Source organism: Propithecus coquereli, unplaced genomic scaffold, assembly GCF_000956105.1.
Source record: "Propithecus coquereli isolate 6110/MARCELLA unplaced genomic scaffold, Pcoq_1.0 Scaffold473, whole genome shotgun sequence".
NCBI lineage: Eukaryota > Metazoa > Chordata > Mammalia > Primates > Indriidae > Propithecus > Propithecus coquereli.
In genome coordinates, this window is record NW_012150541.1 from 2,604,945 (window position 1) to 2,612,080 (window position 7,136).

General features: G+C 41.0%; 1 pseudogene; it reads right to left on the reverse strand.

Annotated features, from left to right (window-relative positions):
* Positions 1–5,485: 5,485 nt before the first annotated feature.
* On the reverse strand, positions 5,486–6,229 carry LOC105819162 (annotated as a pseudogene).
* Positions 6,230–7,136: the final 907 nt, after the last annotated feature.

Genomic DNA, 7,136 nt, shown 5'->3' on the forward strand with positions numbered 1-7,136 from the left:
AAAATCCTGAGACCCCTCCCAACTGAACAGACCCCCTCTTGGCCAAGGGGACCCCAGAACACCTTAAAACTGAGTTTTTGGCCATGAAGCGTAGATGAAGCGGAGGGAGGTCTGATACGCCTCCTTCTACCCCCTCCCTGTTGGAGTTTAGACTAGTTGCAAACTGGGCCTAAGGCCATGCAAGGCAAAGGTTTAGTCATGCCCGTGGACAGTCAATTTGCTCAACAGATCACTTTGAATCTGTACAGTGTGACTCGCTCTCTGATAAGCAGACCCCCCTTATCTTAAGCATTCCTTAAGACTCCAAATCTTCAGACAAAGCTTTATTTCCTTAACCAATTAAAAATTCGAAAAACCTCTGAACCCACCTATAATCTGTAAGCCTCTACTTTGAGATGTCTCACCTTTTGGGGGCCAGACCACTACCTTTCATGTATTGATTTATGATTTTACCTGCAATTCCTATCGCCCTAAAATATATAAAACCAAACTGTAATCAGACCACATTCAGACCGCTTACTCAAGACTTCTTGGACTTGTTGATCCTGGGCCGTGGACACTCATATTAGCTCAGAATAAACCTCTTTAAGTTATTGTACAGAGTTTGGGTTTGGTTTTTTTTCTGTTAACTTGACAATAATAGCAAAGGGAAAGAGGGAGGGAATGCATGTATATTGGAGCAAGGTGATGACCCTGGATGGTAACTCCAATCCGCAGGACAAGACGAAGGAGTACCAGCGTGATAAATATACGGGCTAAAATAAAAGACTCCATAAATACATTTTGCTTCTTTCTTCTCCTAACTTCTTTCAAAGACATAAAATTATAAAAAGCGAAACTTACAAAACCATACTGTGGGGTCCATAACATATTCAGATGAAATGCATGTGACCACTATAGTACAGAAAAGGGAGGAGGGCAGGGAGCTATAGTGGAGAAAAGTTTCTCTATTTTCATGAAATTTAGTATAATCTGAAGTAGATTATGATAAATTAAGATGTACATTGCAATCCTCAGAGCAATGAATAAGAAAACTCAAAAGCAGTTTAAAAACCAACAAAAGAATGAATATGGTACGCTAGCAAATATCCATTTAATATGGAAGAACGCAGCAACAGAGTAACAGAGGGACAAAAAGCCACAAGACACATAAGAAACAAATAGCAAAATGGCAGATGTAAATCCAACCACATCAATTGCTACTTCAACGCAGATGGATTAAACACTCCAAAAGGCAAAGATTGTCTGACTGGATTCAGAAAACTATAACAAGATCCAATCATATGCATCTCTCTGCTCTTCAAAAGACATTGCTAAGAGAAAGAAAAGATGAGCTAAGACTTGAAGAAAATATTTGCGAATCACACATGGCTAAAACGTAGAAGATTGAGCATAAGAAGCAGTAGAGAGAATGAGGAGCAACTGGAACTCACTGCCAGGGGGCAGGAGGGACATAACATGGTACAACTGGTTTGGAACACGGTTAAACATACGCCTACTTTACGAGTTAGCTCTTGTATTAGGGTTCTCCAGAGAGACAGAGCCAATAGGAGATGGACGGATGGATGGATGAGAGGGGATTTCTTAGGGGAATTGGCTCACACTATTACGGAGGCCGAGAAGTCCTGAAACAGCGCGTCTGCAAGCTGGAGACCCCAAGATGCTGACGGAGTGGCTCAGTCCAAGTCTGAAGTCCTCAGAACCAGGGAAGTGGATGGTGTAACTCTTGATCTAGGGTCAAAGGCCTGAGACAGTTCTCCTCAGACCCGGGCGAGACAGGGGGCTGCTGGTTTCAGTCCTGGAGTCCAAAGGTTGGGAAGCCTGGAGTTGCTGTCCAAGGACAGGCGAGCAAGCGTGCATCCTAGCACAAGCAGCTGGACATGCTCGCCTTTTCTCTGTTTTTGTCCTCTCCCTGCCCCCAGCAGACTTGCTGGTGCCTGCCCACACTGAGGCGGGTCTTCCCATCTGCTCAAGACCCACTGGAATCTAATCTCCTAATCTAATCTCCTCTGGAAACACCTCACAGACATATGCAAAAATCATGCTTCACCAGGTTTCTAGGTATTCCTTAATCCAGTCAAGTCGACACCTAAAATTAACCATTACTATACTGCTAGAGATTTGCCCAAAAGAAATGAAAACTTAAATCCACACAAAGACCTGTGCACAAATGTTCACACAGCTGTATTTGTAATAGGCCCAAACTGGAAACACAAATGTCTATCAACAAGTGAATAGATAAATAAATTGCAGTATAGCTTCACAATGGATGACTACTCAGAAACGAAAGGAATAAACTAGTCATACATGCAACAATGGATGAATCTTAAAATAATCACCCTGAGTTAAAGAAGCCAGACAAAAAAGAACATATCACGTGATTCCAATTATATGAAATTCTACAAAATATACACTAATCTGCAATGACAGAAATAGATCAGTGGTGGCCTGGGGAATTGTGGGGGAGGGGGAAGTGTGCTGAGAGGGGTAGAGCAGGATTATAAAAGAACATGAGGAGAGTTTCAGGGATGATGGATATGTTTGTTATCTTAGTTGTGATGATGAATTCACAGGTGTATACATATGGCAAAATTTATCAAATCGTATACTTTAAACATGTACAGTTTATTGTATGCCAATTATGCCTAAATAAAATTTTTTAAACTTTACTAATCAACAAATTATACTAACTCTAGCTTACCTACACCCCTTCTCCTTCTCCAAAACTATTAATCTAAAGGTACCTAGTAGCTATGCCATAAATGCTCCTTGAACTTGTGAGTGAGTAAAAGAATGAGTAAGCGAGCCCATTTGCCAACCTGTTCCCTGTTCCAGCATAAATTCCTCAGTATTTTCATTTCTCTCTGAAAAATGGGAGCACGGAGTTTATTCTTTATTTCCTGTGTGGGTGGAAATTGATCCTAATTTCAGAACACTTTTAAAATATAGAGCACGAAGTAGCTTTTACATTTATAGCTATAAGATTTGTAGCAAACACGTAGTGGGTGTCGCACTCAATAATTAGAGCTATTCATTTTGCTGTATGAAGGTATCCAAGAACTGCTTCTGTCTTCAAACCTATTTCTTAAATCAATAAATTGATATCTTTTAGACTAAGGTTCACATAAAATTAATCCAGATGGTTTGTGCTTTTATAACGTTGTTGTAGTTACTGATCAGAATTTAAGATTCTTTTCTAGATATTCTCTTAAAAATAACTGATTGCAATGCTTATAAGAGCTAGAACTACAGAACAAATAACTATCGAGCCTATGAAATATTTATAAACCGCCTTTATCGTGGGTCTTTCCTACTGGATTCTAATATGCATTGTGTTGTCATTCCCTTGGCTTCTTCCAGAGACTGGGCTCCAGCTCTTTAAACAGCACAGACGATTTGTGTCCCAGGGTGATTTATTTATGCAGCAGCTATTAAGCAATCAATAGCATTTCACTTTCTCAAACAGTTCCTTAGCTTAGTTAGTTTCATAAAGTATGGCATTTAAATGACAAAAGCAACATCCTCCTCAAGAAAAGATCCAGGTTAGAATTAAACTGCACTGAAATTTGTACTTATCAATGCGCTGATGGTGGTAAAGTTGAAACCCTGGGGTCAGATGAGGGGCAGTGTGCCCAGGGAAGGAGGATGAGCCTTGCCCCAGGACCTGGCTTCGACTGGCTCCTCGACCTGTTGGCCATGTGGCCTGGGGCAGATTCCCATCTGGTTTCCTCACTGGTATAGAAAATGAATATAGATTACAAACATTCTCATAAAGTTCTCGTGAGGACAAAATAAGGTAATAGTTATTTTAAAAGCACCTAGCACAGTGTTTAGCATGTAGTAGGCATTCAATAAATGTTCACTTATTTACTTAGTTTCATAGCCTCTTTAATTTCCATTTTGAGTAGCTGAGTCCAAATCTTAGCTCTGCCACTTGCCAGCTGTGACCTTAGATAAGCTGGGCCTCAGTTTCAGCATCTGAAAAATGGGAATGATAATCTTATCTTAAGAATCAAAGCTAGATGACTTGTGTTGAAGGGTTTCGTCAACTGCAGGGTACATGTGAATGTAAGATGGTAATTATTTCTCAAAGCTTGGCTGGGCATATTTGCTAGATATAGGAAAGCATTGTCACTAAATGTCAATGGCCTCATTGGGTGGGATCAGATGCTCAGTGGACAGGACTAAATGCAGATTTTCACCAAAAATATTAACCCCTTGGCTTGGGTGTGGGTCTGTGCCAGGCGCTGGGAGCCAGTGGGGAACAAGACAGACAAGGCCCTGCTCGGGCAAAGCTGGACCCCTCGTTCGCCAGGCAGTGACCGAGGGCAGGGGACCAGTCAGCTCCATCCCCGAGTTCTGCTGGTTCTGCCGTCTAAACGGTGCCACGGTCCGTTCCGATCTTTCAGTCCCCGCCCACTCCCTAGTAAAACCGCCCTCATTACATCTTTGCTACTGTTTATATACATGGCACGCCTCGTGCATTTCTAAATAATAATCAGAAATAACATAGAACAAATTCAAAGAATGTGTTTTCACTCCCATTTCCGAAGTTTTTTCTTTTTTTTATCCTTTATTGCTAGTTTTAAATTTTAATGCAGTAGTACGGGCAGCAAAGGTGGCCACTAAGATTTCTGCTTTTTGGAATTTGTGGAGATTTTATTTTCGGCATCACTCATGTTTTGGTTTGTGACTGCTTTATGGATGTTTGAAGAGAATGTTTAGTCTCCATTTTGGTTTAGAACATTCTGTGTTAGAATTATTAGATCAAGCTCATAAATTGTGTTACTCCAATGTCCCACGGCCTGACTTACACTCGTGTCCACTTGAGCGGCAGATTTCTCAAAAGTGTCTCTTCCTGTCACGATTTCCCCTATTCCTGTTTCTCCACACGTCCTATCCCTGCTGCTTCCTCTCACCCAGGAAACCCCTAACATTTCCTTTTCTTCCCAATGCTATGGAGTTTATTTATTTATTTATTTATTTTTTCCATAGTAAAGAAATATGTTTAATATTTTCATGAGTCTCATTTGATGTTACAAAATAAACTTTACTGGACAAAATACTTAAAAAAACTCAGAAAACAGACATTTTGAAAAGGTTGATAATACATATTAATAATTTAAAAATATGGTCACAAGCATGAAAATTTAACATTATTTGAATACAAGAAAATGCTATGAAGCAAAGGGTTGTCAAAAGAGAACAAATATTCTGAAATAAATGAAGAGTCAAGATCTCGAAGTAGTGACAAATATTTTTAACGTATGACAGATACGGAAATGCCGCGGGGAAAGTGAACAGAATTATTTCCTGAAGTGGAGGTGACAATGGACACATACAGCTTTCAAAAATGCAAGGGACATAGTGTATCAACATACCACTTCCTTCAAATAAAAATGAGACCCTCTTGGGAGAATTTTAGCACCATTAGTAGAACACATCTGATAGCAGTTAATGAAATGTTTCGTATTTCAGTAGAAAACTATTTCAATGGTGAAAATGACGTAGGAATCAGAAGCATATTCTGCTGCGATTCCAGGAAGTTAACACTTTCCCGAACAGCCGCCACAACTCTGGGATCCTCGTGAGACCGATGTCTCCCAGCTGCTCGACTGTCTGCTCTCTCATTCCACCAAAGAACGTGAACTCTGTTGAGTTCTCCATATTCTGTGTGGAAAACGCCAACTAGTTTTGTGTAGCCTAGATTAACATGCGTACGAACTGCCCTTTTAAATGCGTCACCCCAGAGAGCTGGCTCACCAGGTTTCATCTGAAAAGTAGCCAGTTCATAGACTCCTTCTTTCCGAGACTTTTCTAATTTGCACCATGGTAGCAGATAAGTAATCTCACGCTCTTGTTTATCAATAAGAGCCAAATTTGGAATAAGGAATTGTTCTTGCCATTCCTTATCTTTGGCCAAGGAGTGCCGAACTTTAGTTTGATGAGCAAAATTATCATACTTCCAAATATGAAACACTTTATTCACTCTGCCTCCAAATTCTACACTCCAATATCCAATCAACTCAGAGTGAGCTGTCCGAAGATGAATATTTTTCTTAAAATTTTCCAGGAACTCATTCATCTTTGAGGGTTTAAGATAATAGGTACGAAATTCATAGAATGTCCCATCATATTGTCTGGGGCCTGTAGCAAAAGATGAGTACACCTGGGGCGTGAGCATCCGCGCAGCCAGTGCCCTAGTTAGGCCATTCCGGAGGGCGAGCATGGCGCGGCTTACAACGCTGAGAAAGGCGCCAGCCACGTCCTTTCTGAGATTTCTCCTCTTATGGCTTCCTGCCTGGAAGTGAGCGGCGACTCTGGAGTTTATTTTTAAAAATTTTTTTCCTACTGTGTCTAGGGCTTAGGGGCAGGAGAAAGGATTAGATACCTAAGCCCGATTGGCCTGTCCTGCTATCATGATTACATGTGTCCAAAAACTGGGAAGTTGGGACAATGGAAAGTACCTATATTAGAGAGAGAGGAAGCTGGGGCAGGAATCCAGGAGTGCTATAGCCACAGAAGGGCCACCGTGCATCCAGTGTGATCTGCAGAGGGCAGACTGCAGGGTACAGAGCACGGTTCTTATCCTAAGGCTGCATTTAGCAGCTGTGTCACCTGGGCAAGAAGACATTTATCACTCTCTGCTTGGTTTCCCATCTGTAAAATGGGCATAGTCACAGGAATGGCCTTACGGGGTTTTGGTAGGATTAAATGCACTGACAGACACAGAGCACAGCAATATTCGATAGAGACATCCACAGTACAACAGAACACTTCCATGAGAGGGAGATTTCCCGAGACTTCAAGGATGAGAGGCGAGGCTGAGCTTCCAAATCTCTTCCTATCTGCCTAGCTCAGCACTGGATACAATTAGGCACTTAATAGATATGTTTGATTACTAGGCTGAGTAGAAACATGGTTCTTACACTTGAGGAATTTCTACTCTAATTGAGAAAAGAGAACAAATGAAAGCCCAAATTCCCAAGAACACAAATTAGATTTACATAAACAGACACAAATATATCTCACCCATTGCAGGCTGAGGAGCTGTTAAAATAACTGGACTGATCTAAACAAAAGAGAGTTGATTTGGTAAACTCACCTGCAACCTAGAATCAGCTTTAGGTTCTTTT